This window comes from Heterocephalus glaber, unplaced genomic scaffold (genome assembly GCF_053883595.1).
Source record: "Heterocephalus glaber isolate CG9 unplaced genomic scaffold, H.glaber_assembly_v1.0 deba00000621, whole genome shotgun sequence".
In the NCBI taxonomy this organism is placed as follows: domain Eukaryota; kingdom Metazoa; phylum Chordata; class Mammalia; order Rodentia; family Bathyergidae; genus Heterocephalus; species Heterocephalus glaber.
In genome coordinates, this window is record NW_028258153.1 from 16,958,195 (window position 1) to 16,971,085 (window position 12,891).

At 43.1% G+C, this 12,891-nt stretch overlaps 1 long non-coding RNA gene across 5 annotated transcripts in view; it reads right to left on the minus strand.

The window, feature by feature from the left end:
• The window catches only part of LOC110350500 (uncharacterized), a 172,896-nt gene extending 160,054 nt beyond the window's left edge, over positions 1-12,842 (minus strand). For 2 of the 5 annotated variants that reach the window (XR_015449187.1, XR_015449186.1), the window contains exon 1: positions 10,355-12,841. This is a non-coding gene — a long non-coding RNA (uncharacterized LOC110350500). Of the gene's footprint in view, positions 1-10,354 lie in introns of all 5 variants that reach the window. The other 3 variants (XR_015449185.1, XR_015449188.1, XR_002397094.2) reach the window with 2 other exon arrangements.
• Between the last annotated feature and the right edge of the window lie 49 nt (positions 12,843-12,891).

Sequence of the window (12,891 nt, forward strand, 5' to 3'; positions counted from 1 at the left end):
ACAATACAACATATCAGAATCTATGGGACACAATGAAAGCAGTCATACGAGGGAAATTCATAGCAGTGAATATGCATATTAGGAAAACAGAATGAGCCCAATTAAACAACCTGATGCTGAACCTCAAGCTTCTAGAAAAAGAAGAGCAGGACAACCCCAAAGCTCATACAAGGGAGGAAATTATAAAGATCAGAAGAGAAATCAATGCAATGGAGACTAAGAGAAAGATACAAAAAAATCAATGAAGCCAAGAGTTGGTTCTTTGAAAGAATCAACAACATTGACAAACCTTTAGCCAACCTTGTCAGAAAAAGGAAAGAAAAGGCCCAAATCCATGCAATTAGGAATGAAAAGGGTGAAATGACAACAGACCCAGCAGAAATCCAGAAGATCATCAATACCTACTTCCAGAACCTATACGCCAATAAGATGGACAACACAGAAGAAATGGACAGATTCCTAGATACGTATGGATTACCAAAGTTGAATGAAGAAGACCTAAAAATTCTGAACAACCCAATATCAACCAATGAAATTGAAAATGTAATTAAAAACTTATCAACTAAGAAAAACCCGGGCCCTGATGGCTTCACTGCTGAATTCTACAAGACATTTAGAGAGGAACTGCTGCCACTACTGTTTAAACTCTTCAATGAAATTGAAAGGGAAGCAATACTCCCAAATTCATTCCTGGAAGCAAGCATCACCTTGATCCCCAAAGCAGAGAAAGACCCAACTGAAAAAGAGAAATATAGGCCAATCTCACTAATGAACATAGATGCAAAAATCCTTAACAAGATAATGGCAAACAGAATGCAGAAGATCATCAAGAAGATCATACACCCTGATCAAGTGGGATTCATCCCAGGGATGCAGGGATGGTTCAATATACGAAAATCAATTAATGTAATACACTATATCAACAGAGCCAAGGACAAAAACCATATGATTATCTCCATAGATGCAGAAAAAGCATTTGACAAAATCCAACATATTTATGATAAAAACCCTACAAAAAATTGGAATAGATGGTCTCTACCTCAAACTGATAGAAACCATCTATGAAAAACCAACAGCCAATATCATACTAAATGGTCAAAAACTGAAACCCTTCACACTAAAATCAGGAACAAGACAAGGATGTCCACTATCACCACTCTTGTTCAGTATAGGTCTGGAAACATTAGCCACTGCAATTAGACAAGAGAAAGAAAAGGAGTAAAGATAGGTAATGAAGAAGTCAAATTGTCATTATTTCCAGATGACATGATACTCTATATAGAAGACCCCAGAAACTCCACCAAAAGTCTTCTAGACTTAATAACCAAATTCAGTCAAGTAGCTGGTTACAAGGTCAACACACAAAAATCAATAGCTTTCCTCTACTCCAATGACAGACTCACTGAGAGAGAAATAGGGCAAATAATTCCTTTCACAATAGCATCCAAAAAACTGAAATACCTAGGAATCAACCTAACAAAAGAAATCAAAGACCTCTTCTCTGAAAACTATGGCACTCTGAAAAGAGACATTGAAGATGATAGCAGAAAATGGACAGACATCCCCTGCTCCTGGGTAGGAAGGATGAATATAGTGAAAATGGCCATACTTCCAAAACTGCTATATAGATTTAATGCAATTCCAATTGAGATCCCAGCAGCATACTTCATAGACCTTGAGAAAACAATCCAAAAATTCATTTGGAGCAAGAAGAGACCCAGAATAGCAAAAGCAATTCTAGGTAACAGAGACATGCCAGGGGGTATCACAATCCCCAACCTGCAACTCTACTACAAAGCTACTGTGATAAAAACAGCATGGTACTGGCAAAGAAACAGTCTTGAGGACCAGTGGAACAGATTAGAAGATGCAGAAACAATGCCAGACACACTCAGCCATCTCATCTTGGACAAAGGAGCCAAACACCCTCACTGGAGGAAAGATAGCCTCTTTAATAAATGGTGCTGGGAAAATTGGGCTTCAACTTGCCAAAGATTAAAACTAGATCTATATCTCTCATCATGCACTAAACTAAAATCTAAATGGATTAAAGATCTAAATATTAAAATAGAAACTCTGAACCAGTTGGAACAGAGGTTAGGTAGAACCCTTGAAGACATCAGTGTAGGAAAAGATTTTATGAACAAAACCTCAGTTGCCTGTGAACTAGCACAAACAATCAAAAAATGGGATCTCTTCTTATTAAAAAGCTTCTGCACAGCAAGAGAAACCACCAGCAGTGTGAAGAGACAACCCACAATGTGGGAAAAAAATCTTCACCTGCTCTTCCTCAGACAAAGGTTTACTATCTCGAATCTATAAAGAACTTAAAAAGATCAGACCTTCCAAATTTAAAGAACCAATCCAAAAATGGGCATCTGAAATGAACAGACATTTCTCAGACAAAGAAGTAGAAATAGCAAATAAATACATGAAAGAATGTTCAACATCACTGGTCATTCGAGAGATGCAAATGAAAACAACACTGAGATTCCACTTCACTCCAGAAAGAATGGCTGCTATCATGAAATCAACCAATAACAAATGCTGGCGGGGCTGTGGGGAAAGAGGAACCCTGCTCCACTGCTGGTGGGAGTGTAGGCTGGTGCAAGCACTGTGGAAATCAGTATGGAGATACCTCAAAGAACTAGGACTGGAAGTCCCATTTGACCCTGCCATTTCACTGCTGGGGATCTTCCCCAAAGAATTAAAAGAATCATACCACAGTGATATATGTGCACCCATGTTCATAGCAGCACAGTTTGTAATAGGTAAAACTTGGAAACAGCCCAAATGCCCATCAACTGGAGACTGGATAAAGAAAATGTGGGTTTTTTATAAAATGGAGTACTACTCAGCCATAAAAAATGAGAAATTAGAGACATTTATAGCTAAGTGGATGCACATTGAGGCCATACTCTTAAGTGAAATAAATAGGACACACATGTGTAAATACCGAATAGTTTCTCTGGTGTGAGAAACTGAAAGTGTAAATAAGGACTAAATGTATAATAGGTAATGTGAAATAGGAAGAAAAAGGGCAAAGGCGAAGGAAGTGGGAGGGCTAGGGGAAAGGATAGAAGGGAATGGGATTAATATGAGCAAATGGAAAAATAGGAACAAAATCTTTGTAAATAGGGAAGACTGGAGGGGTTGAAGGGAGGGCTGGGCAAGGGTGAAAAATAAGAACCAAGAGAGACTATGTAAAGGTGCAAATTTCCAATGATGAATGTCATTATATTGTATACCTAAAATGTACCAATCATTAGAATGAATAATCAATAATGTAAAATAGGAAGAAAAGGTCCAAAGGGGTAGGGGTAGTGGGAGGGGCAGGGGAAAGGAAAGAAGGGAAAGGAAAAAATGATGAGAAATGGAAAAAATGGAAATAAAATCTTTGTAAATGGGGAAGGGTGGAGGGCGTGAAGGGAGGGCTAGGAATGGGGAAAAAATAAGAACCAAGATGCATTATATAAAGGTACAATTCCCAATGAGAAATGTAATTGTGTTGTATACCTACAATCTACCAATAAAAGAATACAAAAAAAAAAAAAAGAAAAATGAGTCATTGTGGTATAACAGCCCTGGGTTCAATTCCCAGCCCCACCTCCCCACCCCCCAAAAAAGAGAGAGAGCAGCACAAAAAGACATGGGGGGGATCTTCAATGCATACTTAAAAGAAAGAAATCATTCTCAAAAGACAATATACTACATGATTCTGACTATAGGCGATTTTGAAAAGGCAAACCCATAAAACCAGTATAAAAGATTAGTGAATACCAGGGGTTTGAGGAAGGGAAGGATGACAAAGTAGAGCACAAGAGTTTCTTGAAGTCAGCCCAGTGGGGGCGGTGCCACCCATGATTTGTTTTAACCAAGTAACTCAAGCAAACCATTCGTCCTACAAGCTCTTCAGTTTTCCCCAAAATATCATTAGTTATAAATTTTGCCATGATGTTTTCAAGTCTGCATTGTCATATGGGTCACTGAGACACGTTTTGTAATTAAGGAAAGTGGGGAAGGGTTCTTGTTCAGAGTGCCATTTTCAAAAAATTCTTCTAGGCACTAAATATTTTATTCACTGCTGTTTTTCTCCTACTTGTTATCTAAAATTTTTTTTTTTTTTTTTTTTTGGTACTGGGGATCGAACTCAGGTCCTTGTGCTTGCACAGCAGGCAGCGAAACCACTGAGCTAAATCCCCGGCCCTTGTTAGCTAAAATTTTGTCTATACCTTCCATGAATTTTAAGGACCTCTGGGGTTCATTCATTAATTTTGCAAATAAGTTTCCCCTGAGGCTTGGCACGCTCCTTGTTGCTAATGATAGAGTGTGTTGATCACAAGCAATCTATTCCCCAATACCTAGAAACCCTGCACTGGTAGTGAGCATGTGAGGAGCCCAAGACCAGATATGAGAAATGTGGCCACCACTTGAGGCTGCAAAGTCAAAATTCACTTAGAGAAAGCAGGATGTAGAGCTTCAGGTCTGAGTTATGTCTCAAGAAGTTCTAAGAATCACACCGCAGAAGAAATATTTAGCAGGACAGAAATGAAGTGGGAAGAATCAGGCTGAGTGAGACAGAGCAGAGTGCTTTCCATCAGCCCACATGGCCACTGTGTTTTTCCTTCTCTGTGGAGAAAAAGGCTCAAGAGGAAGTTCAGATGGTTTGAGACTGAAGTGACCAGTCCCTTTGCATTGCTCACCAGGATAATATTCTCTTTTCCTCCACGAGGTGAGCCATGCAGCAGAAGCTGTCACCCATCTGTTCATTCCCGTCACTTGGTGTGAAGTCGTCCCAGCACAAATGTCCAGCGATGCAGCTGTGACATCATGGAAGCAAACCCAAGCGACGGAGGGAGCGGCCCAGAAAGGCAGAGGATGCAGGCTGCTGGATGTCACTTAACATGCACAGCAGGAATCTATGTTTGGTAACAAGCCTACTTGGAATTCTGTTTTGGAAAAAGACAACTTGTTGTTGTTGTTGTTGTCCTGTGTGGCCCTGCTGTAGAGCTAAGAAAGCACACTCTTTGGAGTCCAAACTCCTTCTTCCCATGCATGCTTGTGGCAGATGTTTCTAAATGATGCGAATAGAATTCATACATTGTTAGGGGTCAAAGTGCTCTGCAGGACCTTCTAGTTGAACCTCTTCATTTCCTAGCCAATGAAGTGGGCTCCAGAGGTAGCCGTGCCCAAAGGCCCCAGCTGGTCTGCAAGCTGAGACCAAACCCAGGCTTCTTCCCAGTCTTTTCCCCACCACCCTCAGCTCAGTTTACCAGCCCTAGAAGAAGTTACCCTTGCCTCTTGCCAAACATAGTGGCCATTTTTAAACACTTGGAACTGAACCTGTGACTAATTAGAATGGTGTCTCTCCCACCTTTATGTCACCAGTTAAACCCACACTCGGTGTCCCAGTGCACCTGAGACCTTCTGGGAGACCAGCTCAAAGGAAGATTATTGTCTCAACTCAGTCCTCTGTGTCTAGGTCCCCACAAAATGGAAATCGCTTTACTTGGGGAAGAACAAGAGGACAAGATGAGATGAAAAGGAAGCATGTTTAAAATGGATAAAAGGAGGTCCTTTTTTTCCCCCCACTGCACACAATTGACCTGGGGAACTCACTGCAGCAGGATATTAAGATCAATGGCGAAGATTTGTGTTTTAAAAGATTAGACATTTCACATGCATATCATCAACAGTGAAATTCAACAGGATGAAAGTGAGATGGATGAAAGTTCTCAAGCTTCAGTGCCTAAGTTGATCACCAACTGGGTCAGGTGAAAAGGAAAAAAGTTGTCTCCGCGATCATCTAAGAGTTCACAGGCAGGAAGGTTTGGGATATTCCAGTCATTGCTCTTGTAAAAAAGCTCTCCAAGCGAGGGGTGTAAAACAACAGCTATTTAATTGTACTCCCTGGGGCTGGGGCTCAGGATCCTAGGGAGGGCCTAGCTGTGATACTTGCTTCTGTATCATGCTGTCGGGCACGTCCCCTGGGAAGGTTTGCCACTGAGGTGACTCAAGGCTGGGGACTGGAAGCACCTTCACCACGTGTCAGAAAGCAGCTGGGGCAACGAGGACTGTCAGCTGGGACTGTCAATGGGCCACTCCCTGTGGGCTCCAGCAGGAAGCATTTCAAAGAAACAGTGCTCCAGACAATCAGGTGGAAATGGCGTGGCCACTGCTGACCTATTCGAAGTACTGTTCCAACATACTCTCATGGTTGGAACCATCCCAGGCCCACCAGGATTTGAGAGACGCAAACTGGGACCTTCTAACCACCTCCTCTGTGGGAGAATGACTCTGCAGTCACACTGCAAAGGAGCGCATGGGGTGGTAGCAGTTTTTACAGTTATCAGTTATCTTTGGAAAATATCAGTTATCTTTACAAAATAGTCTTCCAGGGAAGGAGCTGGGAACGGGAGATTGCAAGAACATATAATCTAGTGGAGAAAAGTGATCTGGGAATAGATAACCACAAAACTATAAAATAAATCACAAGGTAGTTATACTGGCATGCCCTCTTTAAAAATCTTGACCTAGAATCCTTTTTAAAAATTGATTGGTTGATTGATTGTATTTTATAAGAATCAGTATACCGCTGGGGATTTAGCTCAGTGGTTCCGGCACCTGCCTCGAAAGCGCAAGGTCCCAAGTTCGATCCCCGGTGCCAAAAAACAAAACAAAAACAAAAAAGAATCGTTATACCCAGGCACAGTGGCATGCACCTGTAATACCAGCTACCCAGCAGGCTGAAGGAGGAGGATGGTGTCTTAGCCACTGTCTTGTTTCTGAGACACATTATCTGACACCCACATGTTAAAGGAGGAAAGGGTCCCTTTTGGCTCACAGTTTCAGAAGTTTTAGTCCATAGCCAGCAGTTCAAATGCAGAAACAGCACAGCAGAAAGGTTAGGTAGGGGAAAGCTGCTCATTTCATGGCAGCCAAGAAGCAGAGAGAAACCCCAAGGAAAGCACATGCCACCAGCTTGCTCCTCCTCCTACCTTGTCCCACCCAGGCCCAGGGCCTGCACAATGTGCTGTCCACATTTGGGGTGGGGCTCCCCTCAGCCTGAGGCCCATCACCTCACAGGCACACCCAGAAGTGTCCATTACTCATTTCCTAGGTGTTACCCAATTCAACAAAACTGACTGAGCATCAAGATTCCCCATCATAAGAAGTAATGTTGCGAGATAGCTAATATTGCCGGGCTTGGTGTCGCTCGGAGTGGCCTGTCACCAGCTCTGTGGCACTGTATTTCCCAGAAAATAAGACCTAACCAGAAAATAAACCCTAGCAGGATTTTTCAGGATGCTCTTAATATGAGCCCTACCCCAAAATAAGCCCCAGTTAAGATGGTCAGCCAGGGCCGGGGGATGTAGCTCAGTGGCACCACACCTGCCTCTAGAGCGCAAGGTCCTGAGTTTGATCCCTAGTACCAAAAAAAAGAGTAGATTTTTATACATGAATAAATGTAGATTGTTGTACATGAAAAAATAAGACATCCCCCCAAAATAAGGCCTATTGCATCTTTTGGAGCAAAAATTAATATAAGATCTGGTCTTATTTTAGGGGACGTAAAGTATGAAGAACCATCCTGACTTCTAGATCACAGCTACTGAGGTGGGTGGGCCCTTACCCTTAGGACTCCAGGGGCAGCCTCTTGACTTCTACACTTCCAGCCCTTTTAGCAGCAGTGTAAGTCCCTGCCCTAATCTTTCTCTGCTTGAACACCTGGAGTAGTTTGTTTCCTGCAGCAAACTCTGAGGGATCACCAACTCACACTCAGCCTTCCAGCAAGCCTGGGTCCTCACTGAGCCACTAAGTTCCTCCGATGGGCCGCCCCAGGCCCTGCTTTGCCCCTCCATGCTGTCCTTCCTTGGGGTCCTGGGACCAGTGCCTGGCTCACAGCAGGTACAGAATCAACGCTCAGCTATGGGAGGCTTCCTTTGTCAAGAACCAGGAGGTTTTGAAGTCTGTGTGAGGGGCACACCTCAGGGCTGCTCTTCGAAGCCCAAAGAACAGGCTGCATCTGGATTTACACTACTGGGTTCTAGATGAATCCAGAGCTGTCAGCTTCCTACACTTTATTTCCACATGCAAGGGACCAGACCAGAATTGAAGATTCTACTCAATCCCCAGGAAGGGATGCTGAGGAACAGGGACCTTGCTTATCTTAGGATTTACCGTGGTGAGTACTGGGCCCCCATGCATCATGCATGCTTGCTGCCAGGCCTTCAGTGAGGCCTGTGATTGATACAGACTTTGAAGTCAAGGAAACTCAAGCTGGAAGGCGTGGCAAGTTACTCAGCTTATCTGAACTTGGTTTCTTCACCTACAGAATGGCGTTAAGAATATAAATCTTACAGGATTTGTGGGGGTAAAAGAGATTATGTATGTTAAATGCTTAAGATTATGTAAAATGCATGTTGGAAATTCTCAATATTCGTCTGTTGCTGTTATTATGGTTATCATTCCTGCTAATACATTTTACCTCAAACCTATTGCTTTACATAGTTTTACCTTCAACCTAAACAGACTCAGATGCAATTAGTCTAGAACACACTTCCCTATTGCTTCTCTCGGGACACTCCATTTTCCACACCAATGCAACTAATTTTTAATATTACTATGATTTTTAATATCATATTATTTATGGCATTAGAGATTGAACCCAGGGCCTTCACACTGAGCTACATCCCCAGCCCCCTCCCTTCATAGCAGCCTTGCGAAATTGCTAAATTGTCTAGGCTGAGCTCAAATGTGGGATCCTCCTGCATCAGCCTCCCAGAGGACTGAGATTACAGGTATGCGGTGCCACACCCAGCTGTTATTCCCTTTCTTGCACCTAGGTAGGCCCAAATGTGGGGCTATTCTTTTTTTTCCAGTACCAGGGATCCAACTCAGGACCTTGCACTTGCCAGGCAGGTGCAGCGCCACTGAGCTACATCCCTGGCCCAGTTTAGGGGTATTCTGAGGACACATCATAAACATCTTTTCAGTGGTTCTCAAGCCTACATGAAAATTAGAATCATCTCCACAGTTAAAACAGCAACAAATTGAATAAACAAAAAAACTCTTAAAGCAACTTCTAGATTCCTCAACCAGAAATTCTGATTTAACAGGGCACAAGGTTCAGTGGTTCTTACTGCTTCCAAGGTGGTTATAATGTGCAGCTGAGAGGCACTGATCAATGTGGGGAAGACTGGTGCCTCCATTACCTGGGAGAGAAAAAGAGCGCTGCTTTTACTTTTCTATCAGTTCTACCATGGGAGGGGAGAAGACCAGAGATCACAGTTGAATTCTTCTACTTACAATGTGAACAAGGCTTTCTCATTATCGACCTGGACAAATGTCTCTTGGGGCTAATCCCCTGGTGGTTTCTCACCTGAATGTGGCTGATGGGATAGGAAGATGCTGAGGACATGGCAGGAACCAGTCTGGGGATACTGTTTCTGTGAGGGAGGCAGGCGCGTGTGGGTTCCTGCTCCGTGCTGGCTTGTGTGTGCACAATGGCTGCTGACGTCAGGTGCATGCACTTTGATCCTGGGCAAGTGAGACCACCTGTGCTTTGGACTAAACTTAGTAATGTCTGCTTGCTAAAGATAGCTGTTACCCTGGAGTGTGGTCAGAAATAAAACACACCTGAAAATAATATGTTTCTTTGCATTGTTAAAGTAATATACAAAAGAGAATATTGAAAACTGGGAAATCCCACAGTGCACAGCTAGTAAGGGCAAAGCTGAGTTTGGACCTAATGCTGCCACAGTTAGTAGAGTCTGGCCAACCTGAGAGATGTAGTTCATGTGGCAAGGCTGCACCCAAGCACTCAATGCCAGTTGTGAAGTTGAAAAAATTAATCTCAGCTGCCATTCATTCATTCATTCATTCATGCCCAGATATATATATCAAAGGTGTCTATGTTTACAACACCATTTCAGGGTCAATTTTCAAGATAGTAAATAGTGTACATGGTGATGTGTGTCTGTAATCCCAGCACTCTGGAAGGCTAATGCAGGAGGATGGCAAGTTCAAGTTCAAGCCCAGGCTGAGCAACTTAGCAAGACCCTGTCTCAAACACACACACATACAGAGGCTGGTGATGTAGTTCAGTGTGAAGGCCCTGGGTTGGATGTCCAGAACTGCAAAACAAATAAGAGTATAAAAAAGCTACCTCTTGATTCTTACAGCATTGAAAAATAATTCATGTGCAAACATAAACCTAGTAAGATTTAAAATCCTGTAAGTATCCCTTGATGACAAAATCCAAAATCAATACTTCAAAATATATGTAATGTCACACACTTATTAAATGGAATAGTTCACATTATTCAAGATTTTCAACAATTAATAAACATACCTTGAACGTGAAGTTGAATTTCATGAGTTAGGTTCTGTAGAAGTATGTTCAATATAGCAAAAGTATCTTCAATTCAGGGCTAGGCATGGTGGCACATGCCTGTGATCCCAGCACTTGGGAGGCAGAGGCAGGAAGATCACCATAAGTTTGAGGCCAGCCCAGGCTACAAAGTGAGTTCAGGGCCAGCCTAAACACAAAGCAAGAACTTGTCTCAAAAAAAAAAAAAATTAAATTAAAAAGTATCTTCAATTCAGAAATTTGATGTTTGTTGAATGGCTGTACAGATGGAAAATGGAAGGAGAAATAAGTAACTTGCTTGGTAATACGGATGGTTGGTAATGTTCTAAAACATTAAAACTGCAACTTTATGGGCTGAGGGTATAAAGTACTAGAGCTGTTGCCTAGCATGTGCAAAGCCCCCAACACCACAAAGTAAATAAGTGGCATCTTTTTTAAAAATTACTGTTTTCTAATTTGTTGACTCAGAAATTTTTGTTTTTAAGTAATTTTTTACTTGACAAGTAAAAATTATATACATTGTAGAGTGGCTAAAACAAGTTATTACTTATTGTTTTGTAGAGTGGAAACTCTTAAAATCTGCTCTTAGCAATTTTTTATAACATCGTATCATTATTACCCAACCATTATTAGTCATTATGATATGTAAAACATTTTATTTCTACCATTTCCATGAACTAAATAATTTTCAGCAAGTCATTTTGGTACCAGTTTCTTCATCTGATTGTTGGATGGATTAAATGAGGTAAAATACATGAATTATTTAGCACCCTGCCTAACTGTTAAACAGCATATTTGAAATTGCCTTTAACTTGAATATATGGAAAAGCAAAGATTAAAATGATATAAAAAGCAATACAACACAAAATAAGTCTTTATGGAAGTGTTTTCTTCTATTATTCTTAAAGATCTCTAAATAAAATTAAGGTTTTTGCAGTTGATTAAGAGAGAAGGTTTACAAACCAGTTTGAGTCAGAACCAAGTGAAATAACACAAGTATTCTGGCTAAATTCCTGTGTGAGTGACATTCTCCAACTTCAAGTAATTTTGTTAGCCAACATTTGTCCATTCCCAATAACGCACACGCTGCAAGAAGGGCGAGGAAGCCCAGGGCCGCCCTGGGCATGTGCACAGGCGCACACGCTTCCTTCCACCCCGGCTCCCTTTAGTGGCAGCCTGTGCACCCCAGCTTTCCAGCTCCCACTACTTTCAACGGCGATGCTTGCAGACCAGGTGCCAAGCAGTTCCCCCAAACAAAAGAGCTAAAATAATGGAAAATGGGATGTACCTTTTAAACATCATGAATGCTTATGATGTCTGTTTAGTGATTTGTATTTATTCCTTTTTAATTTTGAGGATGGGGTTAATACATATAATCTCTATTTCCCACAAAGTCGGGTGATGAGCAGGACCCAGATGGCTCTTCTGCAACTTAGTCTCCCAGTGTGTATACAGGCAACCCAGAAAAGACAATAACTCGCAATGGGTCTCAGCCACAGAGTCCAGCCCTGTCTTTCAAATGTCCCAGACACTGCCTATTTTAAAGCCTTTTTCTCTTAGTGGAAGGAGGGGATGGGAGAGAGGGACACAATTTAAACCGTCTTGGTTAGCACGCTAAACACCTGTCTTCCAACCTAATTAGAACACACAGAAAAGAGGCATTTGTAGAACATTTAAAACCTGCAGCCCAACAACCCACTCGGAGGCCGCCCTGCGTGATCCTGCTGCCTGCCTGCTCCGGGCGCCCCTAGCCCCCTGCGGCTCTCCGGAGCCGGGCTTAGCCGGCAGCCCGGAGGCCCGGCCGGAACGGAGCCCTGAGTCAGGCTACCTGTGAGCGACTCCGGACCTGCCTGGGATTAGAAAACTCGCTGATAAGGACTAACATTCCTGGAGCCTACCAATGTCAGAAACTCATTTTGTCACAGCAGCAAGAAGTGATTACGAGATGCAACCGTATAAAGGTCGGGGCCTAGGGGCTAGGGAAGGTCCCTGGGGGAAGGGCCAAGGCGCAGGCGCTGCCAGCTGCCTGTCCCGGACTCGCCGCGCGCGCGCGTGACAGGCGCCGGGACACTCGGGGAGCGAGGCTGTCGGGACCTCCGGTTTATACGAGCTCACTCTCCTCGATCAGGCTGGTAAAGCTCCGTTTCCCTCCTGCATCGCGTACTTGCCTCGTGTACTTGCCTCGAAATTGTAGGAGCTTCAGGTCTTGCATTAATGACGATTAATTACTGTTAGGCATACACTAGGGACTAAGTATTGCCTCTTCGTCACCCAGTGCAAGCGCGCAGAAGGGAGACAGGTGGCACTGCAGTTCTATTTACACAAGCGCTGACCTTTAAGGGCTAGGATGCAAGAGGAGCCGAAGTGGGGCCCTGAAAGGAGAGCTTCGTAGCTAGTACCGTGCAGCAGGCGAGCGCGTGCGGCAAACTCAGTGGGACTTCAGGCCCGGGATTCCCGCCCCAGTTCTCAAGGCGGTGTGATTAGCATTCTCCCCGCCTCCATCATTTTCTCGCCTGTGA